The sequence below is a fragment of the Diceros bicornis genome, chromosome 8 (assembly GCF_020826845.1).
Source record: "Diceros bicornis minor isolate mBicDic1 chromosome 8, mDicBic1.mat.cur, whole genome shotgun sequence".
NCBI classification, from domain to species: Eukaryota; Metazoa; Chordata; class Mammalia; order Perissodactyla; family Rhinocerotidae; genus Diceros; species Diceros bicornis.
The window spans coordinates 21,238,922-21,263,958 of record NC_080747.1 but is presented as its reverse complement, the minus strand read 5'-3'; the positions used below and the strand labels follow the sequence as shown (position 1 = coordinate 21,263,958).

The following is a 25,037-nucleotide window of genomic DNA, read 5'->3' as shown; positions in this document are numbered from 1 at the left end:
TGGAGACTGAGGAAAACCGGAGGGGATTACAACGGGGACGGGGAATGGAGGGGTCAGGAGGCGGGGCCGAGGGGAAGGGAGGAGGGGTCCTGGGAAAATCTGCCGCGTTTCACAGGCCTAGATGAAACACCTCCTCAAATGGGTGTTTTCCAAGTGGCTTCCCGCTCACTCTGGTTCCCAGCCCTTTTCATTCATTCAGACGTTCATTGGACGCTCCCTTTATGCTAATCTCAGCGTTGGGTGCTGGAGCTACAGAGATGTCTGGAGTTCGGGCGAGGGATAAACCAGGAACTATCTAAGTTCACTTGACCCTCATGCTAGCGGAGAGTCAGACAAGATTACAACGTGGTCCGACCCTCCAGAGCTCTGTAAACCAAAAACTTTTGCAGTTGAGCTCTGTCGCCCTTAGCTTTCTTCTCCTTGGGTGTGAAATGAGGTCAGGCCAAGGCCTCTGCCAGACACCTCTAATGTCCACCTCGCATATACACGCCAGAGCGCGCACGTAGTTTTCTCCAGAAGTGAAAACCGCGTTGGAATTGAGAGCCACCACTCCCCGACCCCGCACTCAAGCCAGAGATCCCATTTGGGCAGAGAGCTGCCAGCTTTGGGAGCCTCCCTAGGACCTCATCGCAGCCCGTAGCCCTGTGTGAACCCAGGTGTATATGGGGACAGACTCTGCCCAGGTCCTTCCGTAGGCCTGGCACAGTTGATGATGATGCTCGCTGCCGAAACGTACTTCAGGCGACCTGGGAAAATCTTCATCTTGGAAGCCCCAGAGCAAACTTGGCCCTTTGGGCATTTAATAGAAAGGTGCAGGGCCCGAACCTGGCCCCCTCCTTTCTACCTGCGGCACCCCTTTCTCCTCCCGCCCCCACTTTGCCCTTTCAATTCCTAGAGATTCCCAGATTCTGCACTGCCTCCCGCAGGGAGCCCCAAAACCCGGAGAACTGGAATCCGCTGCCGGAAACCTGCTGAAGGCGCTGCAGGATCAGCGCGGCACGCGTGAGCGGCACTGCGCATGTGCTCAATGCGGGCAGCCCAGTCTCACGCTACCTCTCCTTCCCACCGCCTTCCACTACTCGGTTCAGACACAACACGGGCCGTGGGAAATTTCCTAAACCTCGCGAGAACGCGCACACTGTTGCCTATGCTTTCGCCCGAAATCTCGCGGAGCCCAGGCGGGACAGGTGTTTGTCTAGTGCAGCTCCGGGCGCTGTTCGTGCCGCGCGTGCCCGGGCGGCGGGCGGCGGGCGGCGGGCGGCGGGCGGCGGACGGGGGCGGGGTGGGAAGAGAGCGGCTCGCCGTGGAGGCGGGGCGGGTGGGCGCGGGGCGGGGAGCGCGGGGCGGAGGGTGGCTGGGAGGGGGCCCGATGTCTCGCACACACACGCCCGGTGACGCTTGGTGGAAGAAAAATGGGTGGGGGAGCTTCTAAAGGAAGAAGGGGAAGCCAGGAGATTAGAAACTCCTCCTGGCGCGGATGGTAAGAGGTCACACTCTAGGGCAGGAGGAGCCCCAGGCCGATCCCCCGGGGAGGTTTCTTGTCGCCCTCCACGAGCCTGGTACTTTCCTAAAATGTGTTAGACGCCGCGCCCCCGGCCTCCGGGAGCTGACGGCCCCCGGTGTCGGGTTTGAGTCATTCCTCTGAGTCACCTAGTCTGGCTACCGCTTTACTTGCTTTAAAACAAGTTCAGATTCCCTTAGCTACTCTCTTTTAGCAATTGTTTTCTTTCTGATTTACCCGCTGGCCTCGCGAGTTCGAGAAGAAAAATGCTGCTCTTTGCGCTCTCTCATTGTTGCCTTGTAGAGATTCTGCCTCCCATTCAAGGACACAATTTTTTTTTATTTCTTCCCTCTAATCTCTTCCTAGCCTTTTTTTTTTTTTTTTTTTTGGTGAGGAAGATCAGCCCTGAACTAACATCCATGCTAATCCTCCTCTTTTTGCTGAGGAAGACCGGCAATGAGCTAACATCTATTGCCAATCCTCCTCCTTCCCCCCCCCCCCAAACTCCCGGTAGATAGTTGTATGTTATAGTGGCACATTCTAGTTGCTGTATGTGGGACTTGGCCTCAGCCTGGTCGGAGAAGCAGTTGTGGGTGCGCGCCCCCGATCCGGGCCGTGGGCCACCAGTAGAGGAGCGCACGCACTTAACCACTATGCCATTGGGCCGGCCATTCTTAGCCTTTTGAAGTAATCCCTATATATCACTGTCTGTTCTTGGTTGTTTTTTTCTTTCCTGCTAATGATAAGACTTAAAATACTGGTTTTGCTTTTCACCTTTCTATGTGTTTGTTGAAGTATTCATTCCATTTTAGGTATCGTTTCATCTGAAGCTTTAGTGCTAGCTGTTTTAAGTGCATCCTTTCTTCTTGAATTATTTATTTGTCTAGTGAATTCCTGGTTACATTCTTCAACCAGGCACATTTCAGATTCCCCTAGTGTGGTTTCTGGACCAGCCTGGCCTGGCATTGTCTAGAAACCGGTGTCTGGTGCCATCACAGACCCACAAATGTAGAATTGAATTGAATTTTAATATTTGAGTCCTTTAATAGGGGCCCATGTGCTACTGGTTATATAGTGAACAAGAAATCAAGTTTTTTAGTTGTTTTCAAGGTTGTTGGTTGTGTGTGTGCATCTGTCTATCCCTTTGATTAAATATTTCACACAGAAAAAGAAAAGATGTAAGAACATTTGATACAATATCTCAGTGCAAGTCTGATTTGGAACAAGATAGCTCAGGAGGGGAACAATGGCCATGGGCACACATTCCTTGGAGTCTTCAAACCCAGGAAGGCATTTCAGTCATGGTCTTGTCTAGGCCATTAATCTAATTTGGAGCCATGGCCATCTGAGAGCCCGAGCCATGGAAAGCCATGGTAACCACAAGTCAGATCACAACTCATCTTCACCCTAAAACATGCTCTGCCTGCAGTCTTTCCTATCCCAGTAAAAGACACCTCCGTCCTTTCACTTATTTAAGCCGAGAACCTTGGAGTCATTCTTGCCTCCTTTCCCTCTCACCTCCAACATCCAAACTAGAAAAATCATGCTGGCTCCACCTTCAAAATAGACCCATAGTCCAAACACTGCCACACCTCTATGGCTACGAGCCCAGTCTAACTCATCTCATTTTTCATCTGGTTTACAGCCAGTTTCCTAACTGGTTCTCGCTTCTTCTGTTCTTGCCTTCCCGCAGTCTGTTCTCAATAGAGCATTCACAGAACCCACCAGAACTCTTCTGTGGTTTTCCCATTTCACTGTGAGGACCTACACAATCTAGCCTGCTACCCAAACCCCCTGAACTCCCTGACCTCACCTCTTCCCCCCTTCCCCTTGTTCACTGAGCTCTAACCACAGCCTTCCTTGCTGTTGCTAGGACATACCAGGCACGCTCACAATGCCTGCCTTTGCTCTGTCCCTCAGATGCCTCATGGCTCTTTCCTTCACTGCTTTCAGGTCTTTGCTTAAACGTCACCTTCTTAGTGAGGCCTTCCCTGACCACCCTTCACAAAAGTGACTCCTCATACTCCCTATTCCCTCCTTTATTTTTCCCACGACGCTTATCATAAACTAACATACCATATATCATACCTGTGTATTGTGTCTACTCTCTGGCTCCTCCCATTATAATGTAATCTTAATGAGGGCAGGCACTTTTGTCTATTTTATTCATTGTTCAAGCCACAGCCATGAGAGCAATGCCTGGTGCATGATAGGCATTCCATAAGTATTTGTAGGATGAATAGGATGTCTTCCACTTTAGAGCAGAGTAGAAATGATTCTGAAGGCTCACTAAGTCTTCTAGGGTTCAAAACAATATTGAATAGCCCAGTGCCAGCTTGCCTAGGGAGGAGAAAAGAGCCTATAGAACGACCATGTGTGTTGACTTTCTGCAAAACATCTATTCCTGAGTTAGACCGGTAGATGAGCCTACATTTACTTGAAAGGTTTCCTTTACTTTCCATTTTAGAACCTAAGGAAAGAAAACACTATTGGCAGGATATAAGGAAACAAGTATTCTCATGTGTTGCTAGTGGGAGTGACAATGGGTGCAATCTTTATGAAAACCATTTTGATAAAACTTATCATTACCTGTTAATCCTATAATTTCATTTCTAGAAATCTTCTACAAATATAGTCAGACACATGTGAAATTACCTTTATATTGCAGTATCATTGATGGTGGAGAATACTGGTAACAAGCTAAATGTCGATCAAGAGATGTCTTATTAAAAAAAAATCATGATAGGGGCCGGCCCCATAGCTTAGCCGTTAAGTACTCTGTGTGCTCTGCTACTGGCAGCCCGGGTTTGGATCCCAGGCACACACTGACGCTCTGCTTCTCCAGCCATGCTGTGGCGGCGTCCCATATACAGCAACTAGAAGGATGGTGTAACTATGACATACAACTATCTACTGGGGCTTTGGGGAGAAAAAGGAGGAGGATTGGCAATAGATGTTAGCTCAGAGCCGGTCTTCCTCAGCAAAAAGAGGAGGATTGGCATGATGTTAGCTCCGGGCTGATCTTCCTCACAAAAAAAAAAAAAATCATGATATATTCATAGAATTGCATAATATGTGTCTGTTAATAAACAGGCTGCTTTTTATGTACTTATGTGGAAGGATCACAAAGTTTAAAAAACAAGGTAAAAAATAGTGATAAATATATACTTATTTGCCTATATGTATCTAAAATGGCTCTAGAAGGATACACTAGAAACTGTAGCAGTGACTGCTTCACTGTAAGGGACTCCACGGTTGGAGGACTTAGGTGAGGAGGTGGCTCATCTCACAGTCTCCTGTCTTAGAGCCTTTGAATTTTGTACTAAATGTATGTATTGCCTATTCAAAGTATAAAATATAAAAAAGGGAAAAAGAAAGAAAAGGAATAAATGTGCAAGAAGAAAAAAGTTGACCAAATAAAATTGTTTCCTTTTCCCACTTGCTAGAAAATTATTATTTTTTAATTATTTTATTGAGGTCTTATTGGTTTATAACATTGTATAATTTCAGGTGTACATTATTATATATATATCAGTTTCTGTGTAGACTGCATCTTGCTCACCCCCAATAGTCTAGTTCTTATCCGTCACCATAGATATGTGCCCCTTTATCCTTTTCACCCTCCCCCCCAACCCCCTTCCCCTCTGGTAGCCACCAGTCTGTTCTCCTTATCCATGTGTTTATCTTCCTATATGATAGAAAATTATTTTTTAATAGAAGTTATGTACATACTCCACCATCTCAGTAGAATTAAGAAGTACAGAACTGTCAGTACTTCGCTCCAGTCATTTGCCGACATTGAACTCACAGTCCATTCAGACAGCAAGTTTAGAGTCCCTACCACTCTGTGTCAGGCATGATCTTTGGTGGTTTACAAAGATGAATAATGCAGAGACCTCAGGGGTCTCCAGAGTACATGGACTAGTTGCAGTGTAATTCTAGGATAGAGGAATGAATTTAATGGCACTGGGGGACAATGGAAGAAGCACCTAAATCTTGCCTGATGGGCCCCGGGGAAATCTTGCAAAGATAACTTTTGAACTGTCTCTTCATGGAGTGGGAGTTCAGAAAACAATAAGAGGAGGAGGAAGCATAAGAAGCACAGGAAACAGCATGATCAGGCTCTGAGGTGTGAAACAGCGTCTTGTTTCAGGGGAACTCCAGGTAGGAGTGTAGCGCGTGTAAAAGGGGAGCAGACAAGCAGGGTCACAAGAAGGTCCTGGTGGAACTGTTTTCCTCAAAAGTTAGTAGGCATTGGAATGACCTGGATCCCACTCCCTGAGATTCTAAATGACTAAATCTGGGCTGAAGCCCAGGATCAGGCATTTTTAGCAGGTGGGTCAAGGATTTTCATGCAAATTGTCCAAGAACCGAGCTCTGAGAATCTTTGTTGTAGGAGTTAGGTGTGCTCCGTCTCCGGGGATTCCACATTAAAAAGAGTAATGGCGTATCATTTCTTTTTTAAATACAATAAATGAAATATTAAAAAGAATGAGTTTGGGAGCTTCTGAGTATATATCCAATGGGCATGTGAAGCAATTAGTGGCAGTGAGATAAGCACATTTGTGAAGGGGTCACGTTTTGCTGTTTTAGTTTAAACACAGTGACACATTTCGACATTGTTTTAATGCTAAGATTAAGTTACATCATCTCATATTAATGAGACACACTAACACGTTGAAAATTTTACTAGGCAGCCTCATGATAGAGAACACACGATGGGCTCTGGTGCCGTATTGCATGGGTTCCAGCTCTAAGACATTTAACCTGTCGGTGCCTCAGTTTCCTCACCTGTAAAATGGAGATGATAGCGCCTAATTCATAGAGTTGTCGTAAAGATTCAAAGTGTTTACTATGTCTAAAGCATATGGAATGATACCTGTAACATAATTGCTATAGTGCTGTTAATTTTTATTATTTTTATTCAATAAATCCATACGTTACTATTCATCTAATGAAAATTCTTGCGAAGCATGTCAACATGTCTTTAACCCTTCAAAAGTCAATGTTAAAATGACCAAATATAGTGATGATTTTATCTAAATTGGTGTTAAGTCATTTCATTATCAGATCCCGCTCAGAAATGACAGTATCATTATTATTGTTATTTAATTTCTAAGAGCTTCACACGTCCAGAAAGTTGGGAAACTTGCTGTAGGTGGCCAAGAAGAGCCTCTGAGGGTGTAAAGCAGCGTTGGATGTGATCAGATCGAGGGGTGACTGTGTGGCTAAGAAAGCCTTACTGAAAACTCACATTAGAAGTCAGGAGCGGGCCGGCCCCGCGGCTTAGCGGTTGAGTGCGCGCGCTCCGCTGCTGGCGGCCCGGGTTCGGATCCCGGGCGCGCACCGACACACCGCTTCTCCGGCCATGCTGAGGCCGCGTCCCACACACAGCAACTGGAAGGATGTGCAACTATGACAGACAACTATCTACTGGGGCTTTGGGGGGAAAATAAATAAATAAAGTTTAAAAAACAAAAGTGAGGAGCCATTTACTGCACAGAAGTTTCTTAACTCATGGTTTTCATTCTTCTTTATGCCTCCCTTTTTTTAATAACAATATCCCTGTCATTTTCTATTATGTGTTAATCAAGGTTAATAAAATGTACAGGAGATTGAAAGAGTGTCAAGAAGGATTCCATCAGACTATGCAATTCTATAAAAAAACATAAGCTCTAACTCTAGGATTGAAAGAAATAAAGAGAACACTGAACATGAGTGACAGAGTGGGCTTCAGGAGAACTTGAGAAACAAGAATAAATATTCACCTTTTTCTTTCCAATCGTATTTGATTTTTACAGGATTCTTTGGCCTTGGAAATTTGAAGTTTTGTTTTGTTTTTTTATCTGCAAGCCCAAGTTAAGCAGAGCTTAACTTGCTTACATGGGCAGCAGTTCAAGAAGGTGAAGCAAGAAAAAGAACGGGCCGTTTACTCTGGTGATGCAGAACGTGAATGGAATCAACTGCACATTTGGTGAGAAGAATGTGTACAAATCTAATCATGTGTCAGAAGTTTTTGCACCTAATGTAAGTGGAAGAAAATCTTTCCATGTGTGATTGATATATCTTGTTCTTTTTATGACATAAACAGGATAAAGCCAATTAACACTATCTATACAAAAAATGACAAGACCATATGAATCATCAAATTCCAGTTATCTGTTCGTAAAGGAATAGATTTAAATTTTGATTTTCTAAACTTTCCCTTTTATCCTGTATCGTGTATTGCAGTGGTTTTTGGTTCTGTGTTGAGCCAGTGTTGAACACCCATAGTTAAAAAAACAGCTAAGGTATGAAAGAACAGCATTGGGCCAGCTCTACCATTGAGTCCTGCCTCCAGCATAGCCAGCTGGCTAACTTTGGGCAGGCTAACTTTTCCTCATCTGCAAAGGGGAATGTAAAACCTATTGCTTAGGGTCATTTTGAGAATTAATTGAGATATTACATGAAATAACTGGGTACACAGTAGGTACTAAGTAAATGTTACTTCTTTAGGAAATTCTCCCACACATAGCAGCGTTCAGTTTTCTTTTCTATTAGATGGGCTAATACTACCTGCCTTAGAGATTTGTTGCATGAATCAAATTAGATAATTATATAGATAATTAAATGGGAAGAATTGTCTTTGGTTGGCACATTTATTTGTAAAAATTTGACTGTGGTTATATAGCAGATCAATAAAACAAAGATCCCTACATTTTCTCCTCTAGCCTATGTTACCATTAACCTTGAGCACAGGTGGCCTTTATCAGTTTTACAAAGGAAGCCTACCAAAAAGGTTTCAATCTGCATCTGTGTTGAGATAGTGTAATGATAAACCTCAACTTGTAGATATGACCTTTGTGGCTAACACCCTTGTCCAAAATAGACAAGGACTAAGAAGATCAACTTTGGAACCAGTCTATTTAAGCACTGACAAATAGTCAGAGATAGCAAACAATGCCCATTTTATGAAATACCTAACTCTGTCAAAGACAGCTGACTAACCAAGAATCCCCTTGAACATCATCATCCAAGTTATCACTTTTAATAATTGCCATTACGTCAGTATGTCAATATTTTTAATTTTAATTAATTAAAAAAATTTTAATTGTCATTATTGCAACATGTAGGAATTAAAAAAGAAATCTTGTGAAATTACTGCAGGCAAAATGTATCTAAGATAATTTCTGATTAAGCTATTAATAAATATTGAGTACAGACAGTTTTATGCAATAAGTGTGTCTGAAAAGTTTCATCTCAATCTCATAATGATGTATTTAATTTGTAAAATGCATTAGAGAAACTGTTTAAAGGAATCTTTAAAGACTCTGTGTTAGGTATAACTGGTATCATCCTGAATGTAGTTCTTGCTACTTAAATGGTCACTTAACTAAATTCTATCATGATTAGCATTCTGTGGAAGGTAAAATAAATTATGTTAAAGGTGTTATGAATATTTCACTAGTGGAAAAAACATTTCTCAAGATCTTAACTACAAATCATTTCCCATCTAAGTACTTTAGAAAAATTCAGAAATTTATGCATGCTTCTTTTTTTTTTTTCTTCCAGATTTCCAAACACTTGGCTTAAATTCTACCCTCAGAATTACTTTTGACTTCAGTAAGAGTTATAAACTATCATCTGGGAGAAGCATTTGCTGCCTACTTTTCAAGTCTAAAGTTCTCCAGAAATGTTCTTATGAAACACGAATATGATTTTCATCACACAGTTTTACCTACATAGCATCATATTTTCCTTCCCCAGCAAACATTAAGTATTTTATTTTTAACTAGCACAACTATATCTATATTTGCATGGTACTTTCCAAGTTTCTGAAATAGGCAACAAATCACAGAATTTAGGCAAAAAAAAGGACTTAAGAACTGAATGATAACTTCTGAAAAACAGATTACATACACAAGTATGTAGTTTTATGCAATAGAGGGTTTTTGAAAAATTGTATACCAGTCTAATATGCAGCAGACCAGCTTTCTATTTAAAGAGATACTGTGATATGTACTTTGTGAAGTGACAATGAATATGATTGAGTCTACAAGCCTCTCTCCAAACATCATCTCAGTCAGTCAGGACAAAGCTACAGGTAAGTCATTTTATCCCTGTTTTTACAGATGAGGCTCAGTGAACATGACTTGCACAAGTTATACTTCTAGAAGTAGAATTTGTGATTGCTAGTGATGCTTTATTTTTTCGCTATAGAAATTTAAATTATTTTGTTATTACAACTTGATAAGAATATCTTGTGTCAAATAATCAGGGTATCAGATTATAATTTTAATAAATTATTTAGAAAAATATAAATGCTAAGGAATACAAAAAGATTTATTTTTAAATAGCTGGTAATATTTTATATATATAAATCAATTGTAAGAACTAGTAACAGTGAGTGGCTAAGGATGTGTAGCCAAGGCAGGGAGAAGACCTAATTCCCTTGTGGATTTTTTGACATGTTTATTATTTAAAAAAATAATTCACCAAAGACATCACAAGAAAAGAAAACTACAGACCAATAAATATAGAGAGAAAAATCCTCAACAAAATACTAGCAAACACCAAACAAACTAGGAATAGAAGGAAATTTCCTCAACTTGATGAAGAGCATATATGCAAAATGCAGAACTAACATCATATTTCAAGGTAAAAGACTGATGCTTTCCCACTAACATCAGGAAGAAGACAAAGATTTCCATTTTTACTACTACTATTCAACATTGTACTGAAGGTTCTAACCAGGCAATTTGGCAAGAAAATGAAATAAAAGGCATCCAGATTTGAAAAGAAGAAGTAAAACTCTCTCTCTTTGCAGGTGACATGATTTTATACATAGAAAATTCTAAGGACTTCACTCAAAAAGTATAAGAACTAATACACAAGTTCAGCAAGGTTGCAGGGTACAATGTCAGTACACAAAAATCAATTGTATTTCTATATATTTGTAATGGACAATCCAAAAATAAAATTAAGAAAATAATCCCACTCAACATAGCATCAAAAAGAATAAAATACTTAGGAATAAATTTAACGAAAGAAGTGCAATTCTTATACTCTGAAAACTACAAAACATTGTTGAAAGAAATTTTAAAAGATCTAAATAAATGGAAAGACGTCCCATGTTCAGGAATTGAAAGATAGTATTATTAAGATGGCAACACTATCCAAATTGATCTACAGATTCAGCACAATCACTATCAAATCCCAACTGTCTGTTTTGCGGAAATTGACAAGCTGTTCCTAAAATACACGTGGAAATTCAAGGAACACAGAATACCCAAAACAATCTTGAAAAAGAAGAGCTAAGTTGGAGGATTTATATTTTCCCTTTTCAAAACTCACTACAAACCTAGAGTAATCAAGACTGTGTGGTATGGGCATAAGGTAGGCATATAGGTCAGTGAGATAGAATTCAGAGTCCAGACTAAATGCTCACATTTATGGTCAATGGATGTTCGACAGGAGTACTAAAACAATCCAAAGGGGAAAAAATAGCCTTCAACAAATGGTTCTGGGACAACTAGATACCCACATGCAAAAGATTGAAGTTGGGCCCCAAACTTCACAACATATATAAAAATTACCTTAAAATACATCATAGAGGGGCTGGCCCGGTGGCGCAAGTGGTTAAGTGCGCGCCCTCTGCTGTGGCGGCCTGGGGTTCGCTGGTTTGGATCCCAGGCGTGCACCCACGCACGGTTTGTCAAGCCGTGCTGTGAAGGTGTCCCATATAAAGTGGAGGAAGATGGGCATGGATGTTAGCCCAGGGCCAGTCTTCCTCAGCAAAAAGAGGGGGATTGGCAGATGTTAGCTCAGGACCAACCTTCCTCACACACACAAAAAAACATCATAGACCTAAATGTAAAAACTAAAACCATAAAACTCTTAGAAGAAAGCATAGGGATAAATCTTCGTGATCTTGGGTTAGCAGTGGTTTCTTAGATATTATTTGACACCAAAAGTACAAGCAACAAAAAGGAAAATAAATAAATAAATTCGACTTCATCAAAACTAAACTTTTGTGCTTCAAAGGACACTCTCAAGAAAGTGAAAAAGACACCCCACAGAATGGGAGAAAATATTTGCAAGTCATATCTGATAAGGATCTAGTATCCAGCATATATAAAGAATTCTTAAAACCAAATAATAAAAAGACAACCCAATTTAAAAATGGGCAAAAGATCTAAATAGACATTGCTCCAAAAAAGATATGCAAATGACCAATAAGCACATGTAAAAATATTCAACATCATTAGCCACGAGAGAGACGCAAATCAAAACTACAATGAGATACCATTTCATACCGACTAGGATAGCAATAATCAAAAAGATAATGACAAGTGTTGGCAAGGATGTGGAAAATTGAAACCCTCATACATTGCTGGTGGGAATATAAAATGATGAAGCTACTTTGAAAAACAGTCTGACAGATTCTCAAAAGGTTAAGGATAGAGATACCATATGGCCCAGCAATTCCACTCTTAGGTTTGTACCCAAGAGAACTGAAAACATATGTCCACACAAAAACTTGTACATGAATGTTCATGGCAGGATTATTCATGATAGCCAAAAAGTAGAAACAACCCAAATGTCCATCAGCTGATGAATGGATAAATAAAATGTGGTAAATCTATAAAAGGGAATATCATTAGGCCATAAAAAGAAGTAAAGTATTGATACATGCTACAACATGGATGAACTTTGAAAACATGCTAAATGAAAGAAGCAAGTCACAGAAGGTCTTATATGATTTTGTTTCTATGAAATATTCAGAATAAATCTATAGGGATGGAAAGTAGATTAATGGTTGCCTAGGGCTGTAGGGGAGTGGTGTTGTGAGTAAAGGATATAGGACTAGTAAAGGATATAGGACTTCTTTTAGAGTGATGAAAATGTTCTAAGATTGATTGTGGTCATGGTTACACAACTCTGAATATACTGAAAACCCCTGAATATGCACTTTAAATGTGTGAGTTATATGGTATGTGAAGTGTATTTCACTAAAGCTGTTAACAAAAGAAGGAAAAAGTTAAATTTAACTTTATTCAACCAGATGCTTTAAAAATCAACATGATCATAACTTTTGTCTTAGTCATATACTGATATAAATGTTCGAGTGTGGACAAATAAATAATAAACTCTATAGAAAATTAGAGAGCAGTCATCACTGTGTAGTTGATTTACCCTCTACCTTCAAAGTAAGTTTGAGATTATATTTCTGACATAAGATACCTTAACATTTCAGAAGCGGACTAATCTTAAGATAAAAATAATAGCTGAAATTATTAGGTACCAACTTAATCCAAGGCACTTCATGTATGTGATCTCATTTGATCCTCCCACACCCCTGAACAGGACTCCTACACCCCTTATAATAGCTAAGGGAGCTATGGCCCAGAGAAATTAAGTAACTTTCCTTAGCTCGTACTCACCGTTACAGATACAGCTAGAAGGTGAATGCAGTGGGTTCTTCTGACCTTTTTCTCTAACCTGCCCTATGCTGGGTAACTTTCTCCCTCATTACCATTGGAGAATTAAGAACCCAAAGACCTATATGTAGGGTAATTACATAATAAGTATGCTGATGTTACCTTGAGGACCTAAGAATTGGGACACCACCTCTAGGCCACTCCAGAGAGCTGGTGATGGGGGGTGGGGGTGGGGAAACAGAGTTGGAAATGGAACTTCCTCATTTTCAAATGTGGAGGAAATGAAGAAATGGAAAAGAAGACCTCAAAGGTTCCTTTCAGCTCTAAAGTTTACTCAATTTAAGGCTCCACCTTAGTGGAGCTGAAGGTACCCTGGAACTCAGATCTGTAACTATTTCTTCCTCTCCTGACTTAGTCTTGTCCCGCACTCCATGACCGAGGTGTCTGCTTCAGGGTTTCACTGACTACAAGTCCATCAGGAAGTTGTTTTCAGACGTTTTCCCCCCTTAGCTGTACTGCTCTAGCAAAATGCGTGCCGTCAGAATCATCTTTGCAAATTTAGTCTTTTTATACTTATTTAGAAAAATTTTCCTTAGGCCTCATATTTAACTTCAATCTGTGCCATGTCTACTTCCAGTCCTTAGCTAAAACTGCTTTTAAGTATGTGAGAGGGCCGGCCCCGTGGCTTAGCGGTTAGGTGCTCGTGCTCCGCTACTGGTGGCCCGGGTTCGGATCCCGGGCGCGCACCGACGCACCGCTTCTCCGACCTCATGGCCGCATCCCACATACAGCAACTAGAAGGATGTGCAACTATGACATACAACTATCTGCTGGGGCTTTGGGGAAAAAAAAAGGAGGAGGATTGGCAATAGATGTTAGCTCAGAGCCGGTCTTCCTCAGCAAAAAGAGGAGGATTGGCATGGATGTTAGCTCAGGGCTGATCTTCCTCACAAAAAATAAATAAATATGTGACAAATCACAAAACTGCTACGATATGGTGATTTATAATAAGAAACATATTTGGTCTTCATCCCCGTTTCCAGCACAGAGCGCCCAAAACCCTTGGAATTTCCTAAGAGATGAGAGCGACAAAGGGGTCTTTTGTTATGTTAATAAGTTGACTTTTGGACCGACCTAAGGGTAGGGGCTGGTTGCCGGTGGAGCCAACCTTGTGATTAGAGGGTTGGAACTTTCATCCCGCCCACCCCACCTACCCCCAACCTCTGGAAGTTGAATCAACTGCCAGTGGCCAATGACTTAATCAGTCGTGCCCATGTAGTGAAGCTGCCATAAAAATCCAAAAGGACAAGATTTTGAGAGCTTCCAGGTTGGGCCCTTCCGCGTGCCGCTGTGCTGGGGCCCAAACTCCACAAGGACAGAAGCTCCTTTGTTGAGGACCTCCCCCTGTGTATTTCTTCATCTGGCTGTTGATTCGTATCCTTTAATATCCTTTGTAGTAAACTGGTAATCTAGTGAGTAAACGGGTTTCCTGAGTCCTGTGTGCCACTCTAGCAAATTAATTGAACCTAAGGAGGAGTTCATGGAAACCTCCAGTCTATAGCTGGTCAGTCAGAAGCACAGGTAACAACCTGGGCTTTCAACTGGCACCTGAAATAGAAAGCATTTTGTAGGACCGAGCCCTTAATCTGTGGGGTCTGATGCTATCTTCAGGCAGATCATGTCAGAATTGAGTTGAATTGTAGGACACTGAGCTGATATCAGAGAACTGCCTGGTGGTGGGGTAAACCCCACCATTCAGACACACACACACATTGCAAATTGGGTCCAGAACCATTTTAACTGCTTTATTTTTTTTATTTTTTTATTTTTAGAATGGATAATATGTGTACCTGGAACAATTTAAAATTCATAGAAGGGAATGCACATAAGGTTGTCAGATTCAGCAAATAAAAATATGGATATCAGTTACAGTTGCATTTCAGATAAACAAATAAGTTTTTAGTATAAATTTGTCCCATGCAGTATTTGGGACATACTTATTCTAGAAATTATTTGTTATTTATCTGAAATTCTGATTTAAGTGGGCCTCCTATGTTTTAGCTGACAACACTAAATGCAGAGAAAAATAAGATTCCCTCTGGCTGTGTTGCTCTCTCAAAAGAAAATCCTGTTACCAGTTTCTTGAGTATCCTTCCAGGGATATTCCATAATCAACTGCCTTTTACAGCAAAGTTATCAAGACCCAGCACAAAACAGAATCTGAAAACAAAGATCTAAACGGAATATAATGATGTCTGTTTTTTAATTTGGACCCATAACAGTTACTAAAGGAACTTAGTGGAGGCAGTGCATTGTACAGGGAAAGGATTTTAGTTCTTACCAACTGGGTAACTTTGGGTATGTTTCTTAACTTCTGAGATCATTTGCAAAAGGAGGTTAATATTAATACTCACCTCATATGTTTGTAGTAAATAGTAAGTAACACATGTACCATGCATGCAGAATGCCTGGCAAGGTAGGCGTCGGATCAGCAGAGTCCCCTCCCTGTTTGGATGTTTTAGGGTATTCATCTGTAACTTTCTTAAGAGGTTCACCATGAAAGCCCCTGTCTGAAACCACAGGCCAGATAAACTGAGTCTGTTTCAGCATAACCTTCTAGATTTGTCATCAGGAAGCTAAGTTGTCTCCTTATAGCCTCTACTGCACCAAATACTTACATCATTCAGGGCCCTGATGGCTCAATTTATCCTATCCTACTTTTGCCTATTGAATCTATTCCTCTGTCCTCTACTGATTCAAAAAGAAATCTTTACTGAACACCCACTATATTATTTACTGAGCCAGGCTCTGTTCTAGGCACTGGGGAGATAGGTTTGAACAAGTAGGACAAGACTATTGCTCTCAGGGCACTTGGGTTGAAGGATGGAGACCACTCTAGCACTATGTAGATACCAAGGTCTTTCAGAAGTATAGACTTGGATATTTCTTTGGTAAAGTCTACATGGGAAAAGGAAAATGATGAGCATTCAAATTCTGAGTGTCAATTATAAATGGGCAAAGCATCATACCAGCTATTCACATTGTATAATCCACCCCCACTCCAGACAGACAGACAGACAGACACACACACACACACACACACACACACACACACACACACACATCCAGCACTGAGAGTTGCATGTTTTTATTCCTATTTTATAGGTGAAGAAAGTAAGGCTCCAAGTTCAAGTGATTTGCCCAAGAATACCCAGGTCAAGAGTGGACAAACCAGATTTGAAGCCATCTTTCTATCTCCAAGTCGAGAACCTTTTTACTTAAACCAGTTAACCTATAATTTCATGCCATTCCTACTCCTCCAAAAACCTTGCTTCTTCATTAAGAGGTTTTTATTTTAAAAAAATGTATATATATGGGGCTGGCCTTGTGGTGTAGTGGTTAAGTTTGCACACTCCGCTTCGGCAGCCCGGCCTGGGGTTCACAGGTTTGGATCCTGGGTGGACCTACACACCTATCAAGCCATGCTATGGCAGGCATCCCACATATAAAAACATGGAGGAAGATGGGCATGGATGTTAGCTCCGGGCCAATCTTCCTCAGCTAAAAGAGGAGGATTGGCAACAGATGTCAGTTCAGGGCTAATCTTTCTTGCCAAAAAAAAAAAAAAAAAAATACTGTGAAGGGAGTTGGGGTTTGTTGAGGAAGTTTGGCATTAATGTTTCAGTATCATTAAAAAATCACAATATAATTACTTCCCACTTCATTTTGCCTGTTAGGTCACATATTATCAGAGCTAATAGCAATAATTATCTATTTGTAAGGGAGTGATTACTAAATTATTTTAAGCAATCTTAACTATCTTTTCTGAGAAGCTGCTTGTTGTTTGCCAGGATAATGCAATTCCTGTCTGTGTATTATAAAATAAGTACAATTTATATGAAGAAAATCTTTTTCCTTTGTTCCTCCCAGTGAAATGATGCATTTTCATGATGATTAAAAGCAAAACAGCCTAAAATGCTATATTAGTTCACAAAAATTTCTCAGAATGGTGTATTAAAACTGAAACTGAAACATTACAGAGATGGTAAAATCTACCCACATTCAATTATTTATGGGCAGAAAAATATTAGATACCATCAGTATCTGCAGGTCTATACTATATGTTAATAATGATATTGAAAATAAGCACGAAATTTAGGGTGAATCCTCTAGATAAGGATCTTCTTCTAAACAGGCTTAGAAGAGTTGATGGATTAGTAGACCCTTAAAATTAACTGAGGTATAAACTGAGAAAACACCTAAGATATTATCATATTAAACTTTGCTAAGAAGATAAGAATCATTTTGAAATGTGACTGATTTCCAGCTTCTTAGTTTACTCTCCCTCCCCTGCCCTGTCCTTCGTTTTTCTTTTGAGGTATAAAGAATTTATTTCATTGCCTCATTCCTTTTTTGGCATTCTTTTCTTTCTTTTTTTTTTTGGAGCAGGAGGGAAATGTGATGTTTCCACAGGACAGGCTGCATGTTTTGAGGTACTAATACAGCTTCCTCTGACCTGTCTTTTCTCTTGGAAGTCTAGATTTTAAATGACTCTAAAATGGTTAGTCTTAATTCTACTTAAGTTTATTTTACAGATATACTTCTTAAAAGTGCTTTTTCACAACATTACTTTGTATTTCAATAACTCTACTGGTCTTCCTGCCCCTAAAATTTGGATTTTCCTGACTTAGTGACATCATTTTTGGTGTTGTCCATTGCTGTCCTCCTGACAGCCCCCTCCCACCCTGAATCAGTCTCCACTGTTAATAATACCTAACTAATGTGTTAAAAGAACAGGCTTCTCAAGCATACTGCTTTGAACTTGAGTTTTATAGGAATTTACAAGCCAGAATGTTTCCTCAAATTATGGTTATATTGAACAAATATTAGTTATTAAGAAAATCATTTTAATACATCTTCTTCCTCGTCATTCACTGTAAAGGGTTTAGTTTCTTTTGGAGGCACACAACTAGCATGGAATTTAGCTTTGCCCATCTCGTGCAAATCCCTTGTAGGGTTTGTAAAACTGCAACCCATAATCCCCTCTTGAAAAAAACACACTGATTATTTGTGCTTATGCTAGTTCCAAATATTACAATAGTTTCTGGATTTTTGCCACATTCCTCTCTAGATGGTCATTTGGGAGACTTTGTTTATAATGTGTGTTTTGAATGAAATTTTAAAATTCCAAGACCACAGGAAGTAAGACTCAATTGTGGGTTAAACTTAATTTTGCATTTTTTCAAAGAGGCCCCAAATAGATTACAACAATAGCAAACACTGAATAGAAAATGAGAGAAGGTATGTTTCTTCCAAGGATTAGTATTTGAAAGAATATATGAGCAAGCATGTTATTTCCAAGGATTAGGGAATGTTTTCAAAATGGCCTCTAGCGTTCAGCTGATGTTTTAGGTGAATGTTTTATGGATATCAGGAGAAACATTTTCTTTAGTGATTGTGCTAACTGTGATTTTAAAATCAGACACAAAACCCTGAATTTAAAAATAGTACCCCCCCACCGCCAATAAAAAGTTGTTAAGTTCACAGGGATAAACAGTAAATAGGAATTTTTTTTAAAGGCAACATTAAAAATATAAAAGCTCCTCTGGGACTTTTTCCTTCTAATAAAATCTAATTTTTCCCCTCATACTCTTTGTTTATTTTAAAAGTTGATGCTTAATAAAGAACCCGAGGAGGTTTTAGGACAAAATTAATTTTTCTTAAGTGTAAATTAAGGCTTCTTGCATCTGACTACAACTTCAGGAAGTTTTTTAACTCTACAAATGATAGACTTAATAAACTGGTGCATCTGACTTTGCGTGTTTTGTGATCTGGCTCTTTTGCCTGTTGCCACTTGGATGTACTGCTTTACCATCCACTCCTTATAAAACGCAAAACTGGGAACAAAATAGGCAACACATGTAAGTTAAGGCCGGTATCCTCTACGACGTTCTCAGTCACTATAAACTGATGGATTTCTCCTCAAGATGTTTCAGTTTACATTCTCTCTATAAATCACACACACACACACACACACACACAGACCAGTGATTTCTATGACATAACCTTTCTGGAATTCTATAAACACAGGATATGCAACATGGGTTAACCACTCGTCTAGGAAAGAAAATAAGCAGACAGTTGCCCACAGAACACATCTTACATTTGGGCTTTTATGTATGCCAAGAAAGTGATCCAAGAAAGTGATCGCTTTGAGTTCCTGCCTGAATAATAACAGGACCTTGAAAGCACTATTGCTATTTTAAATGGATGTTGCTTGTTAACAGAATGCAGAATGAATTATGGCCTCTGTATTAAGCTCTCGCTTTTATTGTTGACCTTGATCTTAAGCGAGGGTGTGGTAGGTAACTAACTGCAAATATAAAGCTTATATTAGAGACAAAGGAAAATATTCTACTTAGAAAAAAATAGAATATAAACATTAATGTAACTGGTTAAAATAAAGTCATTTGTTATCATCAAAGTAAAGAATAAGATATTAATAGTTCAGATATGGCAGCTTCCTTAAACTTTTACGAAACAGAGTGGAAAGTAAATGAATACATAAATGCCCTAAGTGTTGCCCTTCACTAAGCCACTTGACGGCTATTGAGCCTGATTACTATTGTCCTAACATGGGGACACCATCCACAGCTTTATGCTTAGCAGCCACATTCAGCAGCAGAGTTTTAGGCACAAGTCTACTCCCAGCTACCTAGTCCTGAAAAAAAAAGAGCATTGTTAGAGGTGGGGTAGGTAGGGATGTGACTGACAGCCTTGTGTCCCGTAATGAGATCACTGTGCTAAATACTAGCAACTTTTCCATTCTACAGGAGCACTGAGATCGGGAAGCTACGCTACTACTGGTTATCACAGAAACTGCTAATTCAAAGAGTCCAATTAGTCCCTCTAAACCCTACTTAAGACAGGTCCAAAAAAAAGGACCTTTCTCTGCTTTGCACCCTTATGGGCTCATTTGGGATCATTAATTCAGATGCTATGATAGCAGTTTTTTTTTTTTTTTGCCAAGAAAGATTCACCCTGAGCTAACATCTGTTGCCAACCTTCCTCTTTTTGCTTGAGGAAGATTCCCCCTGAGCTAATATCTGTGCCAACTTTCCTCTATTTTGTATGTGGCTCACCACCACAACATGGCTGCCAACGAGTGGTGTAGGTCCACACCCGGGAACCAAACCCGGGCCGCCGAAGCAGAGCGCACCAACTTAATCACTAGGCCACGGGACCAGACACTCATAGCTGTTTTAAACGGGAAAAATCTATTTTTCTCAATTACTGGTATCAAATAAGCATTGCAGGAGTGAGTGATTTACTGTGGTTATACAGTTCCTCTAATTTCACCCCCTAGAGTCACTCTACAGCATCACAATCTGAATGTGAACCCAGCAGAAGGGCTCGGATTGTGGAGGCAGCGAATCCCTTAGGAGGCTCTTTCTTTCCCTTCGAACATCCTTGAATCAGGTGATCATTGGACAATCAGAGACCAAGCTGCTGAAGATCCACAACCATCGCCCCTCCTCCAAGCCCCAAATCAGTGATTGATTCCTGGATGCAGCATGGCCAACAGGGATGGAGGAGACCTCCAGCAGACTTACTTTTTTCACAGAAATGGTTTTGAGAATTGCGTGTAGTAGGATAAAGTGTACTTTTGGAATCCCTACACAATCTTTTATTTCATCTGCTGCTATCAACATTTTCCTCCCGCTCCCATCTCATCGATATTCTGGTCTTGCACTCCCTCACATCAGAGCCCAACTCTCTGTGTTCTAAAAAGACAACTACTAGCCAGATAAAGCAATTCACACTGTGAATAGGAGAGAAGCACTCCTCTTCCCCACACGTGTGCATGCACACACACACATACACACATTCACACCTTTCTTCCTGGATAGCAGCCATACTTGTCATCTCACCCAACAAAGTCATTCTGATGGAGAAAATGTAAGCCTAATGGAAGGGGAGAAAAATGATCTTGTCATTTCCCTATTTAAATATTTTCAATTATTTATAGCACTTCATCCCAAAGCCCAAAGCTAGAAACTCCAGAGGAAATGTCTAGAAGGGATTATTCCTAGGAAGGGCAACACTCACCCACGTGCTCAATAGTTCATCCTTGATGCCTCTCTTTCCATCATCAACTCGTCCCACTGGCAAGTCCTGTTGGTTCTATCCTCAAGCTATGCCCCACATCTAGTAATTTTTACCATCTCCCCACTACATCCTAGTCCAGAGCACCGTCGCTTCTCTCTAGGTACCTATATCACCTTCCTACCTTCTCCCTTTTTCTTCTCTACCTCCACCCCCTACAATCCATTCTCTGCAGGATATCCCAGAGTGATTTCTTTCTCTCTCTCTCTTTTTTTTTTTTGGTGAGGAAGATCAGCCCTGAGCTAACATCCATGCCCATCTTCCTCCATTTTGAATATGGGATGCCTCCACAGCATGGCTGGATGAGTGGTGTGTAGGTCCGTGCCTGGGATTTGAACCCACAAACCCTAGGCCACCAAAGCGGAGCGTGTGAACCTAACCACTATGCCACTGGGCTGGCGCCCCAGAGTGATCTCTTAAAAATGTAAATCAGGTCATGGTACTCTTAAATTTAAAACTTCCATATACATGTCTATCATTTTTGTTATTCCTCAAGCATTTTGTGGTCATAATTAGCATTGAAAATCCTTTAACAAAAAGGCTGCGTGGTGTCTTACAGGAAACACAGAAGCTGAGAGCTGAGGGCACCACCTTCCAGATGCAAGGGAAAGGGTGGGTGGTGACAGCTATGCAAGGGCAGAGAGCTAGCAGAGCCCTAGGGGCCTGCAGCCAAAGAAGAAACACTGAGAGCTGCCAGGCCTGAGGAGGGGCCTGGGCTGAGCAGTAGAAGGACCCCTAACTGACCTAGAAGGCCCTCTAGGGTGTGGCTTCTGCCCACCTCTCCAGCCTTTTCTCCCACTCTCACTCCCCTGCCTGTGTCCTGTGCTCCAGCTATATTTAAATATCTTTCATTCCTGAATGCAGGAATACTTACTTGCCTTGCCACTCGTTATCTCTGTTTAGAAGGGCCTTCACCAGCTTTTCTTCCTTGTAAATATTTATTCAGTTCATATAGTTCCCCAGAATAGATATCCCCCACCACAAGTTAACTTCTTAATTTTCTTCCCTTGCTCTGAAGTTTGTACAATTGTTAAGCCTATTGTCTTACTCTAAATGACAACTTTGTAATAACATCTTTCAGTAGTTTTCCATATGCCATGAAAATTAATATTTATAATTCTATTTGCTATAAAAGATTATACTGAACAATGTCTTCTTGAATAGGAAAGGCGAATAGACCTCGCTAGTGCAGACGTTAACCCATGGCCCAGAAGAGAGTCTAAAGTACTAGTCGTTATGACAAATAGTTTTTCCACTCTGATTACCTCCTTTTCTGGACTTGGGATTATTGCACAAAGAGTAACACTCATGTCTCTCTACTGTTTTCCATGTACATGAATTTTGTCTCTGCAACACTTCTCAACCAGGTATTATTGAAATATAGGTAATAAACAGAAAGCAAATCTTTCTAAGTAAATACCTATTTGCTGACAGTACATAAACAGTGTTCAAGGAGAATGCTTTTTGTTATTTTAAATAAAGGGTTATTTACTTTATTATCTATCTCCTTTCTTGAAGGAAGACCAACTGGTTTAAAACAGAAATAAGGACTATTAATTTTTATGTATTTCATTTACAATTCTTTTCTAGAAGGAGGATTCCCATTAATAAATAGAAACACTTATAAGTACTATAACATCTAAATAAAAGTACACTAAATCATCTACTTTTTGGGGAATATTTAGGGTGTATTTTTCAGCTAACTGGAGAGATCCTGACAGAGCCTGAGTACTTGAAAGAAGGCTAAATTATTACTGAGCTAAATTTGAGTTCTTTTATGGCAGGACTCGACAGCTGCTTGCACCTGCCCTAAGTTTTTTTTCAGGCTAAAGTTATCTATTCCAGGATCCTATGTCATGTAGTATAAAGCTTTGGTTTCAATCAGTCACTAACACAGAAGCTTGGATATATTTGAAATTCCTTTTGGAGGAAAAATTGGCCAAGGTTTTTGACAGCATTGCTTCTCACACCCAAGCCAAAGTAGGCTGGCTCTCCATGGAGACAAGAATGTATATTGGCATCTCACCCTTAAAGTCACAGAATCATAGCATTTTGGCCCAAAAAGAGACTTCAGAGTTCATGTGGTCCAACTTACTTATTTAACATTTTTCTATAACATTATATTAGCATTCCTTGCTCTCTTTTTTTTTTTTGTGAGGAAGATCAGCCCTGAGCTAACATCCGTGCTAATCCTCCTCTTTTTGCTGAGGAAGACCGTCTCTGAGCTAACATCTATTGCCAATCCTCCTCCCCTTTTTCCCCCAAAGCCCCAGTAGATAGTTGTATGTCATAGTTGCACAACCTTATAGTTGCTGTATGTGGGACGTGGCCTCAGCATGGCCAGAGAAGCGGTGCGTCGGTGCGCGCCCGGGATCCGAACCCCGGGCCGCCAGTAGCGGAGTGCGCGCACTTAACCGCTAAGCCACGGGGCCGGCCCTCCTTGCTCTCTTATAGCAGATGTCCAAAACCTCTAATTTAACTGACATTATAGAACATTTGTATTACAGGTGCCTGTTAGAGGATGTCAAGACAAAGAAATAAAAGATTTAGCAGCTCATTCAAGGACTCTCACAACTCCTGATAAGAGAGAGAGTCTAGCAGACAAATTAACCATCCATTTATGTATATTCTCCAAGTTCCATCTCTTAATTTGGTAAAGAAATTAGAGGGCAACGTGCCTAGGCCACATTTTTGTTAGCCTCTTGCTCAAATAAATTCACCAAGTTAAAGATGAAGTATGTCCTATTTATATACAGGGTTGGTATGAGAATATTTTTTGCACAGGCACCGTTGAGGATACTGACCACAATGTCAAGTGGCATTTTCTCTACACAGATCCATGTGATAAATTCCTTCTTGAATTTAGCTTCAGGCAATGATAACAGGGATGCTCACTCTTGTCAGAAAGCGAAACTCCTGTAACCTAGCACGTTTCCCTTTTCACATTCACTGCCAGAAAAATATGAACCAAATTTGTTGCCACGTGTTATAATCTGATAAGTTCTGGTGCCTAGAAGTATCTACTCCTCCTGCTTTCTTCTTAAATATTTTATTTGTAAACTGCCTCAAGTAATTTTAGAAGTATTTAAGTGGACAAACAAAATTTAAATTAAAAAAATGAGTAAGAACACTTGGTGGGTAGGAAAGAATAGTCAAACTTGCCAATGACACTTGTGTGCGCAAAGACCTTTCTGCCAATTTCCCCATTTGTAGGGTAGTGAAGAGATCTTGTGTTTCGTGACAGAAAACCAGGGCTTAATTCCCAGCTATACAACTTACTTGCTGAATAACAAAAGTCACCTAGCCTCCATTTCCTCATTTCTAAATGGGGTTATTAATGCTGTTGTTCCACTGGCTTGTTGTGACAACCAAATGAGAAACATGGGGAGACACTTTCTAAACAGTGAGTCACTCTAGAAATGTTCGTTGTTATAACTTCCATACTGTGTCTTGCAGTGCTGACCTACTCTAACCAATGTGTGATGTTTGTGGGAGTCTTAAAATAAGTTCACAGATTCACAAAGAAATTCACAAAGTCGTTGATACACCCCCTTTTAAGAAGTGGATTCTAATTTCTCTCCCCTAGAGTGTGGGCTGTATTTAGTAACTTGTTTCTAAGCAAACAGAATGTGGCAGAAGTGACAGTGTGTGACTTGTGAGACTGGGTCACGGAAAGCGTTGTGGCTTCCTCCTTGCTCTCACTCTTAGATCACTCGTGAGGGGTGAAGCAACTACCAGACGGTGAGGACACTCAAGCAGCCTTCCAGGGAGGCCCACGTGATGAGCAGCTGAAGCCTCTTGCCAACAGCCATGTGAGTGCGCCATCTTGGAAGCTGACCCTTTGACCCCAGTCAAGTTTTCAGAAGACTGTACCTCCATCCATCTTCTCGACTACAAACTCCTGAGAGACCGCAAGCCGGAACCACCCGGCTAAGCCACTCCTGGATTTC

General features: G+C 40.6%; 1 long non-coding RNA gene across 2 annotated transcripts; it reads left to right on the top strand.

The window, feature by feature from the left end:
- The first annotated feature begins 131 nt into the window (after positions 1–131).
- On the top strand, positions 132–25,037 carry LOC131409527 (uncharacterized). Of its 2 annotated transcripts, XR_009220953.1 has the most exons (4): positions 132–1,187; positions 7,303–7,475; positions 9,053–9,584; positions 24,796–25,037. It is a non-coding gene; the product is annotated as an uncharacterized LOC131409527 (long non-coding RNA). The 2 variants fall into 2 exon arrangements; XR_009220952.1 differs by lacking the exon at positions 24,796–25,037 and having other exon boundaries at positions 9,053–11,170.